Source organism: Rousettus aegyptiacus, unplaced genomic scaffold, assembly GCF_014176215.1.
Source record: "Rousettus aegyptiacus isolate mRouAeg1 unplaced genomic scaffold, mRouAeg1.p scaffold_m13_p_1, whole genome shotgun sequence".
Classification (NCBI taxonomy): Eukaryota; Metazoa; Chordata; class Mammalia; order Chiroptera; family Pteropodidae; genus Rousettus; species Rousettus aegyptiacus.
In genome coordinates this window covers 138252325-138259860 of record NW_023416284.1, presented here as the reverse complement: position 1 = coordinate 138259860, position 7536 = coordinate 138252325, and the positions used below count along the sequence as shown (strand labels likewise).

At 36.4% G+C, this 7536-nt stretch overlaps 1 pseudogene; it reads left to right on the top strand.

Annotated features, from left to right (window-relative positions):
• Nucleotides 1-4377: 4377 nt before the first annotated feature.
• LOC118605530 lies at nucleotides 4378-4496 on the top strand (annotated as a pseudogene).
• The last annotated feature ends 3040 nt before the right edge of the window (nucleotides 4497-7536 follow it).

The window sequence follows — 7536 nt, the reverse complement described above, 5'->3', positions numbered from 1 at the left end:
TTTGAAAGCTTAATGCCAGACTCTCTTGCAATTTCCTAAAACCTCTAACTTTACAATAAATGTGAAGAGTTTTCTATGCTACCACCTTTTTAACTTTGTTCTTTTTAACCAAGCAAAATCTTTTGCACATTTGTGAACAAGTCTTCCCTCATATAAACACATTTGTATTATACAGAGGGACTGATTTCCATCTCTGAAATAAAACATTTAAGGTACTCAGATTATCATCAAGCTCTTCTTCCTATGCAAATTATTTTTGACATAAAGATCAAATAAAGATACAAAAGACAACTATTTTAAATTACAATGTATTTTGTGAGGTTTTTTTTTTCCAGCTTTTGCGATTTATGTCTCCTTTCAATTCTGAAAGGGGATCTTCCCACTTCGTTACAGATTTCTTCAATAGATGGAGAAAAGGAATTACTTTTCCTTGTCTTTGTTAATCTCTGTGTCCCACCCAGCAAGCGCAGTGTTTGAAAGAAGCAAATAACAAATATTTGACTTAACCGAATTTAATTTTCCTAATATTTTTTTCTTGCTTGTCCATGGTAATCATTATCCATGGAAAACTATTGTCCTGAACTATCAGTAGATATTAGTTATGTTTTATAATTTTTACCTACATAGTAAAGATTCTCAGAGAAAATACATTTATGGTCCCTTTATCAACAGAAAAAAGAAAAAAAGTCTAAGTTGATAGCAAACCTATCAGAGCTCTAATAGAGCAGACATCTCCAAAAAAAGTGCTGAACGAATGTCAATGAAAGATTAAAGGTGGATGTTTAGGGTACTAAAATCACTTCCATAGGGAAGCACCCGTGATTAGTTTGAGGGCCTTGTAAGAGAGAAATATTTAGTATTTGTGTCTTACATTTCTATGCCAGAGGAATGAAGGATCAAAACCAGAAAGTTTCTGGTCTTTTTCAAGACATTAAGCTTGAAATTTTGTTCTTGCATTCTTGCTGTAAAATTGATTATCTTCTCTAGTTTAATTATAGAGTCCTAAAATATAAATGTGCATATCATTTAACACAGGTTATTTTCATAGAACAAGCTTAATTGTGCTTTATTCTTAATTGTCATTGTGTTTACACAAGACTAGTTTTACTCTCTGCCTGTAAAATCTAATATTACCATGTAGTGCTATTACCCAAATTTTATTATTATTCTTTAAAGAAACAGTCCAAGTTGAAATGGGTGCTATATAGATCATTAGTATTCCCTTTGTTGTTAAGAGATGTTCCTGAAAGATATAGCTCCACAGTCAAAAATACTGGAAAATTCTGCTACTCTAGCCTTCCTCTGAGAAAGTCATATTTCAGTTAAAAATTCTAACTAAGCTTAACCCAGTGCTTCCCCAAAGCATTTGACCATGGAAACATTTTTTCAAATAGCATCTATTAACAAGATCCCATGGAATCTTGGACAACAAGGTTAAAACAATCCCCTCCCCCTTCTTTTAGTAAAGGACAAAAGTTATTCCGACCATCCAAATTAAGCCTGTAGAATCAGGTGCGTGAACAAATGATTGAGTTACCAGAGACAGGGGCGAAAAAAAGCTACAAACCTAACTCAAAATTTGTACACCAGGTCCAGGCACTCAAAAATTGACTTAGCTATGAACAGGCAAGTGAAATACTAATTCTGAGAGGTAGAAAGAGATCTTGACTTTAGATAACACTTGTGAAAGGAGAAATGGACAGCTGATACCTTGGTTGATTCTCTTTGCACATGAGACAACAATAATTAGTTCAGGATACAAAGGAAGCCTCCATGCCTGAAGAACAACTGGTCTCAACAGAACAAAGCAAAGAACAGGGTCTCTGTCACCAAGCTAAGGTGTAGGGTTGAGTTACAATTCTACAAAGGAAACCATGATACTCATTAGAGAGCATGACCAAAACTGGGGAAGAAAGAACTTCATCTAAAAGGCAAAATTGGAACTCAAAGTTTGTGCCTAACACACCTAGTTCCTGGCAAGATTAGCTAAAGTTAACTCTGGAATTGGTAAAGATGATCAGCAAAGTAGTCACTGAATCCAAAATCCAGGAAGGTAGCTAGATTCTAAACTGTCCAAGATGGCAGAGCCAATACTGTTGATAGACACTCCTTGCCTCTGGAAGAACAGGCTCATGTGGTAAAGACTCAGCATAGCTTGAGACACCAGTGGTTCAACCCCTGAGAACATCAAAAGGCAGAGGTAGGAAACATGAGGTAGAGGCTAACATTTTGAGGTTGCCATTCATTTCTCAGGAAGAAATGAGAGAAAACAGTTACTGTGATTCAGAAAAGTTCAGTGTCCCAGCCCACGGGACAGTCAACGGAGGTCCTAGGACTGAAGGAGAAGGGGGACAAGAGGCGCAAAGAATGGAGACAAGACAGGCTTTCTGATTAAGTCTCGTTTATTGTAAGTAGGGGGGTTACATATATAGGGGCAGCTTTAAGGGAGGGAGGGAACATGTAGCTTTAGGCGGGAGTTACCTAATCACAAGACGTCTTAACTTCTTAACTTTCTTTATCTATCTTGGTAACGTGAGCAAAGTGCTAGCTGTTTTGAAAGAATTATACTATTGTCTCCAGTTCCTGGAACCTTAGTCCCCCGGGCAGTGTCAAGAAGGACATTTATCTTTTCAGGTCTGAGTTGTTCCTATATTTAGGCGAGGGGCTTCCTCTGACTTTGGGCAGCCTGGCTCCCAACAGTTCAGCAGTCCTGTTCTTCTCTTCTTTTCTTTCTAAACCATTTCTATTCTTCCATCTCTATTGTTCCCATTCTGCTCTTAAACGACAAAAAAACGAGAACTAAAATATAGCCTTCTTGCAAATTATTCATACAAGGGAATGAAACATCTCAAAAGCAGTCTGCCATTCTGTAGAATCACTGACATATCATGCTTACCAGGTCACCTGTTTCTACTGTCCTTCATTTGCCTTTATACTCATTTATTGCCTGCCTACTATAACCTCAGCATGATAAAGGCACACAGGGAAAATCGAAGTAAATGCATGGCGCCAGAAAAATTAGAGTCTATTTAAAGAGATAAGAATTTGTGAAAGAACTTGTAATTAAGAGATAAACAGTCTCATCATTATTAATAGTGGAGAAGTGAAAAACTCCTTCATAAAAAGCAAACATAGAAACCTTAGAAGTTAGAGTAGAAATTCACTTATCTGCTGCTGGTACATCTACTTTTATGAAAACATTGATATGTTTCCCTATGTTCTATAATCCAAATCACAAATGTGGGAGAAATAAAAAAAGGAAATAATCAGTTTAGGATAGAGCAGTAAGAAAGAGCTTTATAAAAGGTAATACTGGAGATAAGCCTTGAAGGAAAAGCAAAAGGCATTCCAGGAATGGGAGACCGAAAGAGTATGGCATGTGCAAAAGACAAAGCAGATATTAGCAGATGCATCATTTGGGAGATTTTGGAGACAACAACAGATGGAACCAAATTAAGGAGAACTGCACATAGAAGAGTGGGGAGGAAGTTGCACAACTGTAAGTTCTTAGGAATAAACTCACAGGACCATTGAATCAGAGACACAATTTTCATTAACTTCACAAATCATCTGAAAAAATTTTCAGTATCCATTGTGATCATACAGCTACTGCCAGAAAATTTCCAATGAGAGATAGGAAATTTGTCATCTCCCAAAAGGAAGAGAGCTCCAATTGTTAGAACTGTCTTCTTTACAGAGTTATCATTGTTCGCTTAAACTGATCTGTGTAGATATATAAAGATTTTTAAATATATCATCCCATTTTAACATGCCTGGTTGTAAGTGCCAAGAATAAGTTTGTGCTTATGGCACTGCTCAGCAGAACACATTGGAAGGGATGGTGACTGTCAGTTCCACGGAGCTCCTAACCCACGGCTCCAGACTCACTTCAGTCCAAAAGACCCTTAGAAACTGTGTCTATTCAAACAAACTGTTTAACGTCATGAGGCAAACTCATATTCGAACCTCTCCAGGCTGCTCCGAATTGGACTGAGTTTGGAATCATGCAAGACTACATTAGAGTTTCCCCAAAAGTCTCATCTCAAGAAGTGGAAGATAAAAGCAGCCTTTGGCCAAACTATATCTGATGACAACATTCATGGACCACATAATTTCTCCTGCTGGTGGAAGAATGTGGTGACTCTGAAACATGTCAGAGTTTATAGCATGTCACTTCCATTACACTTCCACAGCTACAGAAAATAAACAAATTTCTACTTTAATTAAAAGAGAGGGTTTTTTTTTTCATTTGTATTCCTTAACTCTTGTCCATAAGGAGTCTCCACAACATGGCACAGAAAATTCACTTGCTTCGCAATTCCAATCTTCCTACTACTGAATCAACTATTCCCTAAACCATATAAATAATTAGTCGTTGTCTACAGCCATGCCACCCTGAACACCCCCAATTTTATCTGATCCTGGAAGCTAAGCAGGGTTGGGCTTGGTTAGTACTTGGATGGGAGACCACCTAGGAATACCAGGTGCTGTAGATTTTTAAAAAGTAATAATAATAGATAAAAATAATTCATCATTGAGGAGAGAGAGGATCAAATATACCACAATAGTCCCATCACAATCACATAAAGCAGGGTTTTTCAACCTCAGCACCACTGACATTTGGGGCCAGATAATTCTTTATTGTAGAGGATGCATCGTAGGATGTTTAGCAGCACCCGGACCTCTTCCTACTAGATGCCAGGAGCATCTTCCCTCTGCAGTCATGAAAATCACAAATACCAGCAGACATTACCAAATACCCCCTGTCCCTGGTTGAGAACCAGTAGTATAAAGTCTCAGTTAAAACCTACTCTAGGCTCTATATTCCAGGCACATTTCTAAAGTGGTGGTGGCTACCATTTCTGGCTTACAGCCACATAAAATCTGCTGTTTATTTCAATCTCTTCAGAGAAAAGTGTGAACACTCTGTTTCTTGACAAATGACTTTGATTATTACGTTGTACCACAATATGCATCAAAGTACAAAGACAGAGCTTTAGCTCCGCTGTCAAGACAACCGCTGCCTCTTCAAGCAAAAAGAAAATCAAAGACTTATAGGATGCCAGTTGAGTCTGAACCTTAAGCCAAAGGCAAGTGCTGTGGCTACGACTGAGCACCTGGCGCTTCCCTGTGAGAGCTGAATGCTAAAGAAAATTGAGACTTCAAATGAGCTTCCACCTAACAAGCTGCAATTTTGTTTCATTGGGGGGAGAGTAGGGGATAAGTTATAGGAAGAAACCAGAGGAGAATTCAACATGACCCTCTATTTGCTAATTCAGCAAGGAGGATTTCAAGACAATCTTCAGAATGCGACAAGACAAAAGCGTCATTATCTGTAATTACTGCTTACCAGTAGCACGAATTGATAGCAAGCTTCCTCCGCCAATCTTGCCCAGCCATTATGAGAAGAGGCGATTAAACTAATTAACAAATCAACTTTTCTGTGCAACATTGGGTTCAATAGCAGAAAATAATGAGAAAAAGCTAGTTATTCGAAGGGATGAAATGAGAGAAATCTGAAGTTAACAACCATATGGATAAGGAGCTGGAATAATGGACAAACGTATATATTTAACATTAGAAAATCTGATCACACATTGGCAAATATTGGGCTATTTGTTTAAAGCTACAGTTTAAATGGAAGGTGCCTCATTTCATCATGAAAAACATATACAATTATAACAATCATGCGCAACCCTGTATATGTGACATAAACAAATATAAAATAAAGCCTCATTACTAAGACGTCAGACTATCAGGAACCTCTGACGTGTTAGTCATGAAAATTAACGCAAAAAGGATTAGAAAACGTCCTTTCGGCCAAAAAGTGGCATTACTCTATAGGAAGAATCAAAGAACTACTCTCAGATCCTTGCTGTTTTTGTACCCCTCTCAACTCTCCTACTCTTGGGCACCACGTCTTATAGCCTGTCTCTAGCCTAATACATTTGATACATTGTAGGTGCTCAATAAGCGTCCTTAGCAGTATTGACCAATGTAGTGGTCACAACCAAATGTGGCTACTAAACACTTGAAATGTGGCTAGTGCAACTGAGGAATTGAATTTTTAATTTATTTAATTTTAATTCAGTTTAATTTTGAAACTGATAATTTCTCTTTGGGAAACTTTTAAACATGTTTAAAATAACTTGTACTTGCACATGTGGGTCTACTTTTTCAACTGTAAACTTATAAAATCTAAGTACAGAACAAGTATCTTTCAAAAATTTAGCATTAGATTAAGATATGTTTAAAGAGTAAAATACACACCAGATTTCAAAGATTCAGTATGAAAAAAATGAATGTAAAATAAATCATAATATTTGTATATTGATTATATGTTGAAATGATAATATTTTTAATACATTGGGGTTAAATAAAGATTATTTCACTTGATTCTTTTTGCTTTGTTTATTGTGACTACTAAAAGATTTTAAATTATCTGTTTGTCTCTTAGGACTGGTCTATGGAGGGAGTGAATGATATGCAACATAGAGCAGCGTGTCAGAAGCAGCAAGAGAATACTGACTGACAGCAACCAAAAATAACATCCACAACTAGAGAGAGGTTTTTTTAAAAAATCAACAAAGTAGTTACCTGGAGACATTTAAAGTAGTATCAGTATATATTCCCATCTATTTCAGAGATACTTAAAGGTATCACAGTTATTTATGTGTTATAACTCTTAACCACAAAAAAGGAAAAAAAATCTTTTTTGCCTACTGTGTTTAAGAAGATATAATGATAAATCTTGTAAATGTTTTACTATTTAACAATAAGTTCCATTTACCTAAATATTTCACTAATACCTAATAACTCATTTAATTCCTACAGTAATTTTATGAGGTAGACACTATCATCACCCTTCCCGTTTTGTAAGTAAAGAGACTGGGACTTAGAGAGGTTAAGTAATTCATCAAGGTTACATATATTTACTACAGTATCCTATTATCGCTGTCAAAATTCTTTTCCAGTATTCACATACATATGTGCTTGACCAAAGTGCTGCTCTCCTCTATCTCTCAATATCGTCCTCTTTAGTAGAGACTTGGACTAGAGAAGTTTAGCCAGATCACATATAGACCTCTATCAAATTCTCAAATATTGGTAAAGTTCTGCCGATGGAGGGTCCGTGAGGAGACTGACTTATAAAGTCTCCCTCTTAATTTCCGATTAGGAGTTGCTACAATTTTTTAAATTCTCTATAGTTCTTCAACATGGTGAATAATATCCTAGCAATGCCTTAACAGTAATACATGAAACCATGAACAATGACAATCTTCGCATTACATTACCCATGATGATATATCAAAAGGAAAAACAAATATTGTGATTTTTTTTAGATAAGTAGAAATCATCTTTAATCTCTGTAGTCTTATTCAATTTATAAGAGGTTTCATATGATGAAGGTTTAGTGAGAAGAATAGGATTTGCTAGGACACCTAAAAAGATGAAAGGTTGACCGGGAGTAGAGGTACAGGATGAGAATTAAGAAGGCTAAATAATTAAGCAAACAAGTCGAATGAAGAGAATCAA